Source organism: Xenopus tropicalis, chromosome 8, assembly GCF_000004195.4.
Source record: "Xenopus tropicalis strain Nigerian chromosome 8, UCB_Xtro_10.0, whole genome shotgun sequence".
Lineage (NCBI taxonomy): Eukaryota > Metazoa > Chordata > Amphibia > Anura > Pipidae > Xenopus > Xenopus tropicalis.
This window is the reverse complement of record NC_030684.2, coordinates 1,933,264-1,952,836: the sequence shown is the minus strand read 5'-3', so window position 1 is coordinate 1,952,836 and position 19,573 is coordinate 1,933,264. Positions and strand designations below refer to the sequence as shown.

The window sequence follows — 19,573 nt, the reverse complement described above, 5'->3', positions numbered from 1 at the left end:
TCCCATAAGCCCCCCCAGCACTTACCCACCATCTCCAGTACTGTGACACCCGGGGGTTACAATATATCTCATAAGCCCCCCCCCCCAACACTTACCCACCATCTCCAGTACAGTGACTCCCAGGGGTTACAATATATTCCATAACCCCCCCCCAGCACTTACCCACGACCTGGGGAAGGAAAACAAAGCCCAAGAGCCCCCCTGGGAGCTCAGCAAGGGGTAAATACCTTCAGCTCAGTGACAGGCCTTATCTCTCCCTTATTAACCCTCGCTGGGGCGGCTGCAATTCAGCTGGGGGCATAATACCCACCCTAAGTGGATACAATGCCCCACTGCCCCCCTTGGCAGCAGTGAACACATAGAGGCCACTCACAAGAGGGAAATAATACACAGCAAGATACAGACAGAGGCAATGGAATTAATTATGGGCATTAGGTGTTGCTTGCAGGTGAAATGAACAGACACTGGAGAAAAGGGGGTTCTGCCATCAGCAAAGGCAGGACTGATCCTTACTGAGGAAACAAATGCTTCTATTAAATGAACCCTAACCCTGCCCCCACATGACTGACAGTTACCCATCTGGGGGGGGGGAGGGGGGTCTTGCTCTGAATAAGCAAGGAAAGGGTTACCAAAGGTCAGGCTTGATGGACATATTGCTTCCTGTCCCAGTGTGATTGGCTGAGCAGCTGCTGTGATCCCGTAGCCCCCCAACTCCCACCAAGCCTCTTCCCAATGGCCAAACTTTGCCTTTAATCTCTGTAGCCCCACCCCCAGGCTGAGCTCCCCCCCCCCCCATCACATGGCCGTAGGGATCGCTGCACTCTATCGGGTTTCATATATTTATAACTGTGCCCGCAGTGCCCGCTAATAACTCTCGCCCAGACCTTTCAGCCCATTGGGCCACTGCTGCACATTTAAAGGGCAAGTTCAGCTGCAGTCGGGCTGAAAAGCAGGCTAGATTGGTTGCCAGGGCCACAGGGATCCTAGCAACCAGAGAGCCGTGTAACTAGCAGGATGGGGAATGTGCTGGGCCCCAATCCAACGTGACCTCACTTACTTACACTTACCCAAGCCAGGGCCCCCCCCAACTCTGCACCCCAATCTGATTGTGTAACGGGAAGAAACAACCCCAGGACCCCCCCTGCCAGGGGCAGAAGAAGGAATATTGCCCATAGGGATGGGTAGTTACCTGTCGGTGCTCAGCCAGGGGTGCAACACAGAGGATTCTGGGGGTACACTCTCTGTGACCCGGAATAGCCCCCAGAATTAACTGTGACCCCAACATACACCCCCTGCAGCCTGGAGTGCAGGAGAAATCTACCCATAAACCTCTGCCATCCTGGCATTCTAACCTGGAGAACAATGAGACCTGGGCGCTACCTGCGGGTAACTAATCCCCCCCAAATGGCGGAACAGTAATGCTGAGAGCAGTGAATGGGCCGGCCCCTGTGGCCCACTATGAGCTCATGTAGGGGGGCCCCGGAGACGGCTCACATTACTGGCTGATGATGGATGATGTCACTGCGAGTTGAACAAGACATTACCCCGACTCCCCCCCATGGGGGTCCCAGGCAGGGAACATGTATGGGGGGGGCAGGGAACATGTATGGGGGGGGCAGGGAACATGTATGGGGGGGAAGGGAACATGTATGGGGGGGAAGGGAACATGTATGGGGGGGGCAGGGAACATGTATGGGGGGGGCAGGGAACATGTAGGGGGGGGCAGGGAACATGTATGGGGGGGCAGGGAACATGTATGGGGGGGGCAGGGAACATGTATGGGGGGGAAGGGAACATGTATGGGGGGGAAGGGAACATGTATGGGGGGGGGCAGGGAACATGTATGGGGGGGGGCAGGGAACATGTATGGGGGGGGCAGGGACATGTATGGGGGGGGCAGGGAACATGTATGGGGGGGGCAGGGAACATGTATGGGGGGGGCAGGGAACATGTATGGGGGGGGCAGGGAACATGTATGGGGGGGGCAGGGAAACATGTATGGGGGGGGCAGGGAACATGTATGGGGGGGCAGGGAACATGTATGGGGGGGCAGGGAACATGTATGGGGGGGCAGGGAACATGTATGGGGGGGCAGGGAACATGTTGGGGGGCAGGGACATGTATGGGGGGGGCAGGGAACATGTATGGGGGGGCAGGGAACATGTATGGGGGGGCAGGGAACATGTATGGGGGGGCAGGGAACATGTATGGGGGGGCAGGAACATGTATGGGGGGCAGGGAACATGTATGGGGGGGCAGGGAACATGTATGGGGGGGCAGGGAACATGTATGGGGGGGGAAGTAGGGGGGCAGGGAACATGTATGGGGGGGGCAGGGAACATGTATGGGGGGGGCAGGGAACATGTATGGGGGGCAGGGAACATGTATGGGGGGGGCAGGGAACATGTATGGGGGGGGCAGGGAACATGTATGGGGGGGGGCAGGGAACATGTATGGGGGGAAGGGAACATGTATGGGGGGGGCAAGGGAACATGTATGGGGGGGCAGGGAACATGTATGGGGGGCAGGAACATGTATGGGGGGAAGGGAACATGGTATGGGGGGGGCAGGGAACATGTATGGGGGGGGAGGGAACAGTATGGGGGGGAAGGGAACATGTATGGGGGGGCAGGGAACATGTATGGGGGGGCAGGGAACATGTATGGGGGAGGGAACATGTATGGGGGGGCAGGGAACATGTATGGGGGGGGGACAGGGGGAACATGTATGGGGGGGGAAGGGAACATGTATGGGGGGGGCAGGGAACATGTATGGGGGGGAGGGAACATGTATGGGGGGAAGGGAACATGTATGGGGGGAGGGAACATGTCATGGGGGGGCAGGAACATGTATGGGGGGGCAGGGAACATGTATGGGGGGGGCAGGGAACATGTATGGGGGGGGCAGGGAACATGTATGGGGGGGCAGGGAACATGTATGGGGGGGAAGGGAACATGTATGGGGGGGGCAGGGAACATGTATGGGGGGGAAGGGAACATGTATGGGGGGGGCAGGGAACATGTATGGGGGGGGCAGGGAACATGTATGGGGGGGCAGGGAACATGTATGGGGGGGCAGGGAACATGTATGGGGGGGCAGGGAACATGTATGGGGGGGTGGATAGGAGCAGGAATGGCTGAATGACATGGGAGCCCCAGTGCAGCGTGGGATAGAGCCAAACTAGGGCCGGATAGGCACAAGGGGCAACAACTCCAGTTACAGCCCCACATCTGCCCCGATGCTCTGATTGGCCCCTGCACTTCCATCAGGCACTTACTGTGTATCTCAGGGGCCCCAGGTACCTGCTGCAGGGAATCATGGGTAATATAACCTGGGGAGCTATAAGGAGGCAGATACCCCAGGGAAGGCCAACCAATGAGGGGAAGGTACCTGCTGCAGGGAATCATGGGTAATATAACCCGGGGAGCTATAAGGAGGCAGATACCCCAGGGAAGGCCAACCAATGAGGGGAAGGTACCTGCTGCAGGGAATCATGGGTAATATAACCTGGGGAGCTATAAGGAGGCAGATACCCCAGGGAAGGCCAACCAATGAGGGGCAGGTACCTGCTGCAGGGAATCATGGGTAATATAACCTGGGGAGCTATAAGGAGGCAGATACCCCAGGGAAGGCCAACCAATGAGGGGAAGGTACCTGCTGCAGGGAATCATGGGTAATATAACCCGGGGAGCTATAAGGAGGCAGATACCCCAGGGAAGGCCAACCAATGAGGGGAAGGTACCTGCTGCAGGGAATCATGGGTAATATAACCTGGGGAGCTATAAGGAGGCAGATACCCCAGGGAAGGCCAACCAATGAGGGGAAGGTACCTGCTGCAGGGAATCATGGGTAATATAACCTGGGGAGCTATAAGGAGGCAGATACCCCAGGGAAGGCCAACCAATGAGGGGAAGGTACCTGCTGCAGGGAATCATGGGTAATATAACCCGGGGAGCTATAAGGAGGCAGATACCCCAGGGAAGGCCAACCAATGAGGGGAAGGTACCTGCTGCAGGGAATCATGGGTAATATAACCCGGGGAGCTATAAGGAGGCAGATACCCCAGGGAAGGCCAACCAATGAGGGGAAGGTACCTGCTGCAGGGAATCATGGGTAATATAACCCGGGGAGCTATAGGGAGGCAGATACCCCAGGGAAGGCCAACCAATGAGGGGAAGGTACCTGCTGCAGGGAATCATGGGTAATATAACCCGGGGAGCTATAGGGAGGCAGATACCCCAGGGAAGGCCAACCAATGAGGGGAAGGTACCTGCTGCAGGGAATCATGGGTAATATAACCCGGGGAGCTATAAGGAGGCAGATACCCCAGGGAAGGCCAACCAATGAGGGGAAGGTACCTGCTGCAGGGAATCATGGGTAATATAACCTGGGGAGCTATAAGGAGGCAGATACCCCAGGGAAGGCCAACCAATGAGGGGAAGGTACCTGCTGCAGGGAATCATGGGTAATATAACCTGGGGAGCTATAAGGAGGCAGATACCCCAGGGAAGGCCAACCAATGAGGGGAAGGTACCTGCTGCAGGGAATCATGGGTAATATAACCTGGGGAGTTATAAGGAGGCAGATACCCCAGGGAAGGCCAACCAATGAGGGGAAGGTACCTGCTGCAGGGAATCATGGGTAATATAACCCGGGGAGCTATAAGGAGGCAGATACCCCAGGGAAGGCCAACCAATGAGGGGAAGGTACCTGCTGCAGGGAATCATGGGTAATATAACCCGGGGAGCTATAAGGAGGCAGATACCCCAGGGAAGGCCAACCAATGAGGGGCAGTTACCTGCTGCAGGGAATCATGGGTAATATAACCCGGGGAGCTATAAGGAGGCAGATACCCCAGGGAAGGCCAACCAATGAGGGGAAGGTACCTGCTGCAGGGAATCATGGGTAATATAACCTGGGGAGCTATAAGGAGGCAGATACCCCAGGGAAGGCCAACCAATGAGGGGAAGGTACCTGCTGCAGGGAATCATGGGTAATATAACCTGGGGTACCTGCACCTCCCTGTGAGACACAAGGGATCTGGGTTCCTTCCCACTGTATGGGCCAAGAGCTTACTATCTAATGGCCCCGTCACACACAGTACAGACCTATCAGGAGCCAATTAACCTGTATGTACCTGTTGTACCAGAATACAAGAAGAACAAGTGACAAGTGTCAGCTCTTCTGGCAAGACAGAGTACCAGACAGAGAGAAAACACACACCTTCCTTCCCTGCCTCCCTCCTGCATGTTCCATACACTGCGACCCTCCTGCACTCTCATGGCAGCTACAGACTCCTCCCCTGGCGCTTGTCCTGCCTTACTATACACACCATCCCACAGCTGCAGCCTCTTACTGACGCTACCTTGCCTTACTATACACACCATCCCACAGCTGCAGCCTCTTACTGACGCTACCTTGCCTTACTATACACACCATCCCACAGCTGCAGCCTCTTACTGACGCTACCTTGCCTTACTATACACACCATCCCACAGCTGCAGCCTCTTACTGACGCTACCTTGCCTTACTATACACACCATCCCACAGCTGCAGCCTCTTACTGACGCTACCTTGCCTTACTATACACACCATCCCACAGCTGCAGCCTCTTACTGACGCTACCTTGCCTTACTATACACACCATCCCACAGCTACAGCCTCTTACTGACGCTACCTTGCCTTACTATACACACCATCCCACAGCTGCAGCCTCTTACTGACACTACCTTGCCTTACTATACACACCATCCCACAGCTGCAGCCTCTTACTGACGCTACCTTGCCTTACTATACACACCATCCCACAGCTACAGCCTCTTACTGACGCTACCTTGCCTTACTATACACACCATCCCACAGCTGCAGCCTCTTACTGACACTACCTTGCCTTACTATACACACCATCCCACAGCTGCAGCCTCTTACTGACACTACCTTGCCTTACTATACACACCATCCCACAGCTGCAGCCTCTTACTGACACTACCTTGCCTTACTATACACACCATCACAGTTACAGCCTGTTGCTGACACATCCTTGCCTTACTATACACACTGTATCACAGTCCCAGCCTGTTGCTGACACATCCTTGCCTTACTATACACACTGTATCACAGTCCCAGCCTGTTGCTGACACATCCTTGCCTTACTATACACACTGTATCACAGTCCCAGCCTGTTGCTGACACATCCTTGCCTTACTATACACACCATCCCACAGCTGCAGCCTCTTACTGACACTACCTTGCCTTACTATACACACTGTATCACAGTTACAGCCTGTTGCTGACACATCCTTGCCTTACTATACACACTGTATCACAGTCCCAGCCTGTTGCTGACACATCCTTGCCTTACTATACACACAGTATCACAGTCCCAGCCTGTTGCTGACACATCCTTGCCTTACTATACACACTGTATTACTACACACACAGTACAATGGAGGTTGCTGCTGTGCAGGTTCAGCCCTGGGTGCAGCTCTGGCTCCGCTCCCCGTTGCCGCCCTATAGCAGCACATTTCTGGGTTCGTTACTGGGGGGAACCATGAAGTCTGGGAGCCTCTGTGCCAGGGAAGCTGCAAGTTCCCCCCCCCCCCCAGAGCTCAGCCCATAACCCTAGGGAGAAAGTTTCCCACTGACCTGGGGGTCCCGTCCAGATGTCCTGAGGGTCTTCTCTGCCCTTCTGTGCCCGAGCCCCCCAGTACGGCCCCTCCGGCCCCTGTTTATCCGGCTTCCAAGAGTCGCCTTCCCCACATTCCCGCTTTCCCTACTTTGTGTAACAATATCAGGATCCTCCAACTTCTCCAATGGCTTTTACATCACATCCCCCTTCCGGCTGCAGGCAGGAGAGCAGCAACGGCAGGAGGGAAGGGGGGGGGGGTTTGCCTGGGAGGGGGGGCCGGCTCCTGCTGCATCTGCTCTGGCTTTTAAAGGGGCATTGTCCGACCTGTACTGGGGGGAGATTGGATTCACTTACCCAGGGGGGGGGGGTTCCTGTCTGACCATGGGAAAGAGAGCAGCCCAGGAGCAGGAAGTACAGAGAATCAGAGCTCTGTACCTGGGTAAGTACTGGGGGGAGATTGGATTCACTTACCCAGGGGGGGAGGTTCCTGCCTGACCATGGGAAAGAGAGCAGCCCAGGAGCAGGAAGTACAGAGAATCAGAGCTTTGTACCTGGGTAAGTACTGGGGGGAGATTGGATTCACTTACCCAGGGGGAGTTTCCTGCCTGACCATGGGAAAGAGAGCAGCCCAGGGGCAGGAAGTACAGAGAATCAGAACTCTGTACCTGGGTAAGTACTGGGGGGAGATTGGATTCACTTACCCAGGGGGAGGTTCCTGCCTGACCATGGGAAAGAGAGCAGCCCAGGAGCAGGAAGTACAGAGAATCAGAGCTCTGTACCTGGGTAAGTACTGGGGGGAGATTGGATTCACTTACCCAGGGGGGGGGGTTCCTGCCTGACCATGGGAAAGAGAGCAGCCCAGGAGCAGGAAGTACAGAGAATCAGAGCTCTGTACCTGGGTAAGTACTGGGGGGAGATTGGATTCACTTACCCAGGGGGGGAGGTTCCTGCCTGACCATGGGAAAGAGAGCAGCCCAGGAGCAGGAAGTACAGAGAATCAGAGCTCTGTACCTGGGTAAGAACTGGGGGGAGATTGGATTCACTTACCCAGGGGGAGGTTCCTGCCTGACCATGGGAAAGAGAGCAGCCCAGGAGCAGGAAGTACAGAGAATCAGAGCTCTGTACCTGGGTAAGTACTGGGGGGAGATTGGATTCACTTACCCAGGGGGAGGTTCCTGCCTGACCATGGGAAAGAGAGCAGCCCAGGAGCAGGAAGTACAGAGAATCAGAGCTCTGTACCTGGGTAAGTACTGGGGGGAGATTGGATTCACTTACCCAGGGGGAGTTTCCTGCCTGACCATGGGAAAGAGAGCAGCCCAGGAGCAGGAAGTACAGAGAATCAGAGCTCTGTACCTGGGTAAGTACTGGGGGGAGATTGGATTCACTTACCCAGGGGGAGTTTCCTGCCTGACCATGGGAAAGAGAGCAGCCCAGGAGCAGGAAGTACAGAGAATCAGAGCTCTGTACCTGGGTAAGTACTGGGGGGAGATTGGATTCACTTACCCAGGGGGGGGGGTTCCTGCCTGACCATGGGAAAGAGAGCAGCCCAGGAGCAGGAAGTACAGAGAATCAGAGCTCTGTACCTGGGTAAGTACTGGGGGGAGATTGGATTCACTTACCCGGGGGGGGTTCCTGCCTGACCAGGGGAAAGAGAGCAAGCCCAGGAGCAGGAAGTACAGAGAATCAGAGCTCTGTACCTGGGTAAGTACTGGGGGGAGATTGGATTCACTTACCCAGGGGGAGGTTCCTGCCTGACCATGGGAAAGAGAGCTGCCCAGGAGCAGGAAGTACAGAGAATCAGAGCTCTGTACCTGGGTAAGTACTGGGGGGAGATTTGATTCACTTACCCAGGGGGAGGTTCCTGCCTGACCATGGGAAAGAGAGCAGCCCAGGAGCAGGAAGTACAGAGAATCAGAGCTCTGTACCTGGGTAAGTACTGGGGGGAGATTGGATTCACTTACCCAGGGGGGGGGGGGGTTCCTGCCTGACCATGGGAAAGAGAGCAGCCCAGGAGCAGGAAGTACAGAGAATCAGAGCTCTGTACCTGGGTAAGTACTGGGGGGAGATTGGATTCACTTACCCAGGGGGAGGTTCCTGCCTGACCATGGGAAAGAGAGCAGCCCAGGAGCAGGAAGTACAGAGAATCAGAGCTCTGTACCTGGGTAAGTACTGGGGGGAGATTGGATTCACTTACCCAGGGGGAGGTTCCTGCCTGACCAGGGGAAAGAGAGCAGCCCAGGAGCAGGAAGTACAGAGAATCAGAGCTCTGTACCTGGGTAAGTACTGGGGGGAGATTGGATTCACTTACCCAGGGGGAGGTTCCTGCCTGACCATGGGAAAGAGAGCAGCCCAGGAGCAGGAAGTACAGGGAGACAGGAATCACTTACAGCCCAGTGGAAGATACATACACACACTGGGCAGAGCTATCAGAACATGACCAATAAGGTTACATGGATAAAGTTGATTGGAACATACCTCGTGTAGCTCTGAACATTACTGCTACAGCTATTGGATCTCTAACTGCCAGCTATGCATCATGGGGGCAAATACAGACTTGCCCTTGGAATAAAGATAATCCCAGGGGTACATGCTAGCCAGGGGTGTCTGTCCTGTCATGATATTGACTATAGTGCTACACAGAACTCCTATTAGTGCAATCTATTCTAGTCTGTAGCTCACCTGTCTGGGGATGCTGGGAGTTGTAGTCTTATGATCATGTGCTTTAGACTGAGTATCAATTATATAAATCTATATAGAGCAATGCATCTACAAATATATATATTCAACGCTAATACATTTAGTGCAGTGATGGGGTCTATCTACCATCTAGTGGCAGCAAACGGTATTGCACCATTAAAGGACCATTAACACTATTATTATTATTAACATTTATTTATAAAGCGCCAACATATTCCGCAGAGCTGCACCATAAAGAGTTAAAATTATTTTTATTAAAATTCCGGGACCTACAAACAATCGATTTCATGGAAATAAATGTTATATGTGCTGCACCCCAGTAAGTGGGCCAGAGGGGGGCAGTTCCACTAGAGTTTATGGGTGATGTTGCTGCAGGGGTAGAACTACAACACTAATATACAGGTAAGTTGCCTCCCTAAACAGAGAGTATTAATAGTGACTCCTATAGAGATGAATCTCCCTTTAGCTGTATGTTGTGGCGCAGCAATAATAATCCCAAATAAGGGTGCTGCTCCTGGGTGCCCCATGTAAGGCTGCTCATTATCCCCTCTCACTGGAACGTCCCACTACAAGATGCAGGCTGTGCCCATAGTGTAACCAATAGCAACCAATCGGCACCAGTAGAGGTCGCTATAATGCCATTTATATGAGGGAAATTCCAGGAATGACTGGGATTGGATGCAAGAGGAATGCTATTATTGGCCGAGGTTCCGCTCTGGAATTCCAGGCATTGCTCTTACTGTTTGCATTAAAAATAGCTTTGGTAAATTCCCAGGGATCATTGGGGTATATTGCCTTCGTCACCTGCAGCCCCCCCTGCTGTTGTTAAACTACCTCGACAGGTGCTGGGGGGCCCCGTGCTCAGGGAAGAGTCTTATCAAGGGGCCCCTGGGCCAATCACAGAACTCTGTACACTCACAAGGCTCCTCCCTAAATCAGCCATTGGCTATTAGTGTTTCTGTTGTTTACATGGGTAGCACTGCAGCCTGGAGAGACCTTAGCAGGATTAAAGTAGAAGAGATAAAAATACCCAGAGGCAGAAGGAACCAATCAGCATTGTATTATCATCCTTATTTGCCCCTTGTACCTGTGGGGGTCTGGGTTCATTCCCACACGGGGCCCCGGGCTCAGGGAAGAGTCTTATCAAGGGGCCCCTGGGCCAATCACAAACACAGCACTCACAAGGCTCCTCCCTAAATCAGCCATTGGCTATTAGTGTTTCTATTGTTGACATGGGTAGCACTGCAGCCTGGAGAGACCTTAGCAGGATTAAAGTAGAAGAGATAAAAATACCCAGAGGCAGAAGGAACCAATCAGAATTGTATTATCATCCTTATTTATCAAAAGGGGGGGGGGCTTAGCAGCATGTTAAAGGGGAAGTTCACATTTCCGACAACTTTTGGTGTTTTATAGATGCGCCTGTTTTGCACAACTTTCCCTTTAATCTTTGAAAGTTTAGGGGAAATGTGTTTTCCGGTCATTAACGGGATTCCCAGAGGGACCAATCCAGTAATTGGGGGGGGGCACCTCTTATTTGCATAGTCTGGCCCCGCCCCCTCCCCCCCATACAGTTCATGTCCCATAGATCTGATAAGCAAGGAAAATTCCAAGAGTGACATTTGCTTTCCAGTAACGAGGCCGGATATCAGATTGGGCTACAATAACGAGGCCGGATATCAGATTGGGTTACAGTAACGAGGCCGGATATCAGATTGGGTTACAGTAACGAGGCCGGATATCAGATTGGGTTACAGTAACGAGGCCGGATATCAGATTGGGTTACAGTAACGAGGCCGGATATCAGATTGGGTTACAGTAACGAGGCCGGATATCAGATTGGGTTACAGTAACGAGGCCGGATATCAGATTGGGTTACAGTAACGAGGCCGGATATCAGATTGGGCTACAGTAACGAGGCCGGATATCAGATTGGGTTACAGTAACGAGCCGGATATCAGATTGGGTTACAGTAACGAGGCCGGATATCATTGGGTTACAGTAACGAGGCCGGATATCAGATTGGGTTACAGTAACGAGGCCGGATATCAGATTGGGTTACAGTAACGAGGCCGGATATCAGATTACAGTAACGAGGCCGGATATCAGATTGGGTTACAGTAACGAGGCCGGATATCAGATTGGGTTACAGTAACGAGGCCGGATATCAGATTGGGTTACAGTAACGAGGCCGGATATCAGATTGGGTACAGTAACGAGGCCGGATATCAGATACAGTAACGAGGCCGGATATCAGATTGGGTTACAGTTAACGAGGCCGGATATCAGATTGGGTTACAGTAACGAGGCCGGATATCAGATTGGGTTACAGTAACGAGGCCGGATATCAGATTGGGTTACAGTAACGAGGCCGGATATCAGATTGGGTTACAGTAACGAGGCCGGATATCAGATTGGGTTACAGTAACGAGGCCGGATATCAGATTGGGTTACAGTAACGAGGCCGGATATCAGATTGGGTTACAGTAACGAGGCCGGATATCAGATTGGGTTACAGTAACGAGGCCGGATATCAGATTGGGTTACAGTAACGAGGCGGATATCAGATTGGGTTACAGTAACGAGGCCGGATATCAGATTGGGTTACAGTAACGAGGCCGGATATCAGATTGGGTTACAGTAACGAGGCCGGATATCAGATTGGGTTACAGTAACGAGGCCGGATATCAGATTGGGTTACAGTAACGAAGCGCCGGATATCAGATTGGGTTACAGTAACGTAGGCCGGTAGTGGTTACACGAGGCCGGATATCAGATTGGGTTACAGTAACGAGGCCGGATATCAGATTGGGTTACAGTAACGAGGCCGGATATCAGATTGGGTTACAGTAACGAGGCCGGATATCAGATTGGGTTACAGTAACGAGGCCGGATATCAGATGGGTTACAGTAACGAGGGCCGGATATCAGATTGGGTTACAGTAACGAGGCCGGATATCAGATTGGGTTACAGTAACGAGGCCGGATATCAGATTGGGTTACAGTAACGAGACCGGATATCAGATTGGGTTACAGTAACGAGGCCGGATATCAGATTGGGCTACAGTAACGAGGCCGGATATCAGATTGGGCTACAGTAACGAGGCCGGATATCAGATTGGGTTACAGTAACGAGGCCGGATATCAGATTGGGCTACAGTAACGAGACCGGATATCAGATTGGGCTACAGTAACGAGGCCGGATATCAGATGGGCTACAGTAACGAGAACGGATATCAGATTGGGCAACAGTAACGAGGCCGGATATCAGATTGGGCTACAGTAACGAGGCCGGATATCAGATTGGGCTACAGTAACGAGACCGGATATCAGATTGGGCAACAGTAACGAGGCCGGATATCAGATTGGGTTACAGTAACGAGGCCGGATATCAGATTGGGTTACAGTAACGAGGCCGGATATCAGATTGGGTTACAGTAACGAGGCCGGATATCAGATTGGGCTACAGTAACGAGGCCGGATATCAGATTGGGTACAGTAACGAGGCCGGATATCAGATTGGGTTACAGTAACGAGGCCGGATATCAGATTGGGTTACAGTAACGAGACCGGATATCAGATTATATCAGATTGGGCTACAGTAACGAGGCCGGATATCAGATTGGGCTACAGTAACGAGGCCGGATATCAGATTGGGTTACAGTAACGAGGCCGGATATCAGATTGGGCTACAGTAACGAGGCCGGATATCAGATTGGGCTACAGTAACGAGGCCGGATATCAGATTGGGCTACAGTAACGAGGCCGGATATCAGATTGGGTTACAGTAACGAGCCGGATATCAGATTGGGTTACAGTAACGAGGCCGGATATCAGATTGGGCTACAGTACGAGACCGGATATCAGATTGGGTTACAGTAACGAGGCCGGATATCAGATTGGGTTACAGTAACGAGGCCGGATATCAGATTGGGTTACAGTAACGAGGCCGGATATCAGATTGGGCTACGGTAACGAGGCCGGATATCAGATTGGGTTACAGTAACGAGGCCGGATATCAGATTGGGGTACAGTAACGAGGCCGGATATCAGATTGGGCTACAGTAACGAGGCCGGATATCAGATTGGGCTACAGTAACGAGGCCGGATATCAGATTGGGTTACAGTAACGAGGCCGGATATCAGATTGGGCTACAGTAACGAGGCCGGATATCAGATTGGGTTACAGTAACGAGGCCGGATATCAGATTGGGTTACAGTAACGAGGCCGGATATCAGATTGGGCTACAGTAACGAGGCCGGATATCAGATTGGGTTACAGTAACGAGGCCGGATATCAGATTGGGTTACAGTAACGAGGCCGGATTTCAGATTGGGGTTACAGAGGCCGGATATCAGATTGGGTTACAGTAACGAGGCCGGATATCAGATTGGGTTACAGTAACGAGGCCGGATATCAGATTGGGTTACAGTAACGAGGCCGGATATCAGATTGGGTTACAGAGGCCGGATATCAGATTGGGTTACAGTAACGAGGCCGGATATCAGATTGGGTTACAGTAACGAGGCCGGATATCAGATTGGGTTACAGTAACGAGGCCGGATATCAGATTGGGTTACAGTAACGAGGCCGGATATCAGATTGGGTTACAGAGGCCGGATATCAGATTGGGTTACAGTAACGAGGCCGGATATCAGATTGGGTTACAGTAACGAGGCCGGATATCAGATTGGGTACAGAGGCCGGATATCAGATTGGGTTACAGTTACAAGTTAACGAGGCCGGATATCAGATTGGGTTACAGTAACGAGGCCGGATATCAGATTGGGTTACAGTAACGAGGCCGGATATCAGATTGGGTTACAGAGGCCGGATATCAGATTGGGTTACAGTAACGAGGCCGGATATCAGATTGGGCTACAGAGGCCGGATATCAGATTGGGTTACAGAGGCCGGATATCAGATTGGGTTACAGTAACGAGGCCGGATATCAGATTGGGTTACAGTAAAGAGGCCGGATATCAGATTGGGTTACAGTAACGAGGCCGGATATCAGATTGGGTTACAGTAACGAGGCCGGATATCAGATTGGGTTACAGAGCCGGATATCAGATTGGGTTACAGTAACAAGGCCGGATATCAGATTGGGTTACAGTAACGAGGCCGGATATCAGATTGGGTTACAGTAACGAGCCGGATATCAGATTGGGTTACAGTAACGAGGCCGGATATCAGATTGGGCTACAGTAACGAGGCCGGATATCAGATTGGGCTACAGTAACGAGACCGGATATCAGATTGGGTTACAGAGGCCGGATATCAGATTGGGTTACAGTAACGAGCGGCGGATATCAGATTGGGTTACAGTAACGAGGCCGGATATCAGATTGGGTTACAGTAACGAGGCCGGATTTCAGATTGGGTTACAGAGGCCGGATATCAGATTGGGTTACAGAGGCCGGATATCAGATTGGGTTACAGTAACGAGGCCGGATATCAGATTGGGTTACAGTAACGAGGCCGGATATCAGATTGGGTTACAGAGGCCGGATATCAGATTGGGTTACAGAGGCCGGATATCAGATTGGGCTACAGTAACGAGGCCGGATATCAGATTGGGTTACAGTAACGAGGCCGGATATCAGATTGGGTTACAGTAACGAGGCCAGATTTCAGATTGGGTTACAGAGGCCGGATATCAGATTGGGTTACAGAGGCCGGATATCAGATTGGGTTACAGTAACGAGGCCGGATATCAGATTGGGTTACAGTAACGAGGCCGGATATCAGATTGGGTTACAGTAACGAGGCCGGATTTCAGATTGGGTTACAGAGGCCGGATATCAGATTGGGTTACAGTAACGAGGCCGGATTTCAGATTGGGTTACAGTAACGAGGCCGGATATCAGATTGGGTTACAGTAACGAGGCCGGATATCAGATTGGGTTACAGTAACGAGGCCGGATTTCAGATTGGGTTACAGAGGCCGGATATCAGATTGGGTTACAGATTGGTTACAGAGGCCGGATATCAGATTGGGTTACAGTAACGAGGCCGGATATCAGATTGGGTTACAGTAACGAGGACCGGATATCAGATTGGGTTACAGTAACAGAGGCCGGATATCAGATTGGGTTACAGTAACGAGGCCGGATATCAGATTGGGTTACAGTAACGAGGCCGGATATCAGATTGGGTTACAGAGGCCGGATATCAGATTGGGTTACAGAGGCCGGATATCAGATTGGGTTACAGTAACGAGGCCGGATATCAGATTGGGTTACAGTAACGAGGCCGGATATCAGATTGGGTTACAGTAACGAGGCCGGATATCAGATTGCGCGGTTACAGTAACGAGGCCGGATATCAGATTGGGTTACAGTAACGAGACCGGATATCAGATTGGGTTACAGTAACGAGGCCGGATATCAGATTGGGCTACAGTAACGAGGCCGCGATATCAGATGGGTTACAGTAACGAGGCCGGATATCAGATTGGGTTACAGTAACGAGGCCGGATATCAGATTGGGTTACAGTAACGAGGCCGGATATCAGATTGGGCTACAGTAACGAGGCCGGATATCAGATTGGGTTACAGTAACGAGGCCGGATATCAGATTGGGTTACAGTAACGAGGCCGGATATCAGATTGGGTTACAGTAACGAGGCCGGATATCAGATTGGGTTACAGTAACGAGGCCGGATATCAGATTGGGTTACAGAGGCCGGATATCAGATTGGGTTACAGAGGCCGGATATCAGATTGGGTTACAGTAACGAGGCCGGATATCAGATTGGGTTACAGTAACGAGGCCGGATATCAGATTGGGTTACAGTAACGAGGCCGGATATCAGATTGGGTTACAGTAACGAGGCCGGATATCAGAGTTACTAGTAACGAGGCCGGATATCAGATTGGGCTACAGTAACGAGGCCGGATATCAGATTGGGTACAGTAACGAGGCCGGATATCAGATTGGGTTACAGTAACGAGGCCGGATATCAGATTGGGTTACAGTAACGAGGCCGGATATCAGATTGGGTTACAGTAACGAGGCCGGATATCAGATTGGGTTACAGTAACGAGGCCGGATATCAGATTGGGTTACAGTAACGAGGCCGGATATCAGATTGGGTTACAGTAACGGAGCCGGATATCAGATTGGTTATTCAGAGTATATCAGATGGGTTACAGTAACGAGGCCGGATATCAGATTGGGTTACAGTAACGAGGCCGGATATCAGATTGGCTACAGTAACGAGGCCGGATATCAGATTGGGCTACAGTAACGAGGCCGGATATCAGATTGGGCTACAGTAACGAGGCCGGATATCAGATTGGGCTACAGTAACGAGACCGGATATCAGATTGGGTTACAGAGGCCGGATATCAGATTGGGTTACAGAGGCCGGATATCAGATTGGGTTACAGTAACGAGGCCGGATATCAGATTGGGTTACAGTAACGAGACCGGATATCAGATTGGGCTACAGTAACGAGGCCGGATATCAGATTGGGCTACCAGTAACACGAGGCCGGATTATCAGATTGGGTTACAGTAACGAGGCCGGATCAAGATTGGGGTTACAGTAACGAGGCCCGGATATCAGATTGGGTTACAGTAACAGAGGCCGACATCAAGATTGGGTTTACAGTAACGAGGCCGGATATCAGATTGGGTTACAGTAACGAGGCCGGATATCAGATTGGGTTACAGTAACGAGGCCGGATATCAGATTGGGTTACAGAGGCCGGAGGGCCCCCTACACAAAGTACTGATCCCTATGGCCCAATGAAAACAATGGGATGAGGCAACTGCCTATGCTCCCCAGTGTTCCCTATTGCCCCACGGCTCAGGGCTAATAATAGCTCCCTTATCACCCCCGGAGTAACGCTGAGTAATGGCTGCTCGCCGGCCGCTTCACGGCTTCTGGCTCCGTGTTGTGAAACAGCAGAATTTTCAGATGGACCAAAGCCAGCGGAGAATCTCCCCCCCCCCACCCGTCACATCCTGCCCGGGTCGGGGTAATAGTTCAGCGTCTCTCCAATAACAATGTGTTGGTTCATGAGGCAGCCATGTGTGTGTGCAGCTGGCACGCCATCGCGCGTGGGTGGGGGGGGGGGGTGTATAGGGGGTCACAGGGGGAAACACACGGACGCGGCAGGGAAAGTATGAGCTCAGACATTCAGGTGTAAACAGGGGCCCTAACTGGCACCCAGGGGCCCCACATCCACCAACCAATCCCTGTTACAGCCTTTACATGATATAGGGGCAGCTTTAAACTACCCTGGGGCCCCAACTGTACCCCAAAAGTATATTAAAAATAACATTTCATTAACCCCAAACATGCCAGTGACATCACCATAGGAAATGGATAATTGGCACCACATCAGCCCCAGACATGCCAGTAAGATCACTGCAGAAAGTGAATATTCTGCATTGTATTAACCCCAAACTTACTGGTAAGGTCATTGTTGGAAAAGAAAAATAAGGGCTGCCAGGGTCGGACTGGGCCCATGGGACACCGGGAAAAAACCCAGTGGACCCCAGGCCCTGTTGGGCCCCGCTGGTGCTCCCCGGGGCCAGTAATAATTCCTCCCTGAGTACTCATAAATATAGATTTTGTACACATGCTCGGGGAGGGGGTTGGGCAGCCGGCAGGGGTCCCTGGGGGGAGCGTGGGAGCTGACACGGGGGCCCCTTGGAGGCGTGTGGGGGCCCCACACCCTCCAGTCGGACCCTGTGCGCTGCATTAACAGAGGTAACAGCGAGATCACTGTAGGATGAAGATATTGAAGCTTGTATTAACCCATACATGCAAGCAAGATCACTGTAGATAATAGGAATTACATTAACCCCAGACATGTCCGTAAGATCACTGCAGAAAGCATGTTGACCAATGGCCTACCCTGATAATGATATAAGAAGCAAGATGATGTGGGTGGGGCTCTGTGCTTATGGGTGGCCCTCACCCCTCCTAATGCCCTGCACCAGTCCTACAGGTCTTGCCACAGTTCTGGGTGTAGTTCCCCTTTAACATTTAGCATGCAGATGGAACTAATGTAAGCAACTGCGGTCCTTGTGTGTTATTTGTTGCCGTTTCTAGGGTCAGCAAGCCTAGCAACCAGGAGTATTTTTGTAAAATCTCATAATATCCGGCTTCCCTTTCATGCCAGGCTACACACACACAGATGGGGGGGCTCCCGTGACTATGCGGTTCCATCGGGGGGATGTAGTCGCACGAGTGCTGGGATTGCATAACCAGGGTGGGGGCGGACAGCCCCGCCCCCAGCACTTCTACTCAAACGCACGGCCAGAATACAGGCCTTGTTCATAGAAATCACTATTAGGGAAGGATGTGGGGAGTTGTAATGGAACTGCGGGGGGGGGGGGGGCAATGGTTTATGCCCATTTTATCCTCAAGTTGAGGGGCAGTTCCCCTTTCCTAGCCATGGCTACGTCAAATTTCCAGTCTTTGCACATAAATTGTATAAATAATGAACCAAAATATGGACTACAAGCCCCCCCCCCCCCCCACGGTGGGACCCCCCCATAAGGCTAATTAATCTCTAGGCTCTATAAAGCACTTACTGCCCCAATGGAAAAAAGGCCTTTAATAAACCATTGCCCCTAACAGAGGGGCAGGAAGCTACAGAATATAAATGGTCATGGAAGTGCCTTAGAAAATCCTTATACTTTACAATGGGGGGGTGTATTGTTCACTATATAAACACCTCCCACATGAAAAAGGATGGGTGGGACCCCTGGTCTGAAGCACCCAGGATGTGAAGACGAGGGGGCTTATTTCATGCATGTATTTTGTAGCAGCTCACTGTCCAACCCGTGCCTGCGGGGGGCGCTCTGCTGTAGCTGGCACCCAGGCAGTAGTGATAGTTATGTAAGTGCTACATAATAGCCACATACACTCACTCCAGGCACCCCAGCAGGTAAGTGACTGGCACCTTTGGTTTTGGGGCCTATGACGCCATACGGGGGCACAGAGAGGCCAATAGGAGCTCATCGCTGGGCAGGAAGTGGGAGATTGGGACAGAAAGGAAGTTCATTGCCAGACTGGGGCAGAGGGGAAAGTATCTGTGGCTGATCTCAGCCTCTAATTGGCTCCCAGCTCTGTGGCACAGCGTGCCCGGCCTCTCCCGCCTTGCATCACCGGATGCCCCAGCACAGCCAGGAAAGTCCCTGGATATGGGGGAGTCATGAATAATTTACTGCAGTTTGTGCTGGAGAAGAGGAAATGTACTGCTTTGCTGCAGTGTAGTAAATGCAGA

At 52.1% G+C, this 19,573-nt stretch overlaps 1 protein-coding gene across 2 annotated transcripts in view; it reads right to left on the bottom strand.

Annotated features, from left to right (window-relative positions):
- Positions 1-19,573, bottom strand: part of ddr2l (discoidin domain receptor tyrosine kinase 2 like) — a 74,650-nt gene that overhangs the window by 31,925 nt on the left and 23,152 nt on the right. The window contains exon 1 of one of the 2 annotated variants that reach the window (XM_012954458.3): positions 6,646-6,870. The gene's annotated coding sequence lies outside the window, so the exon portion shown is untranslated. 2 annotated transcript variants of the gene reach the window in all.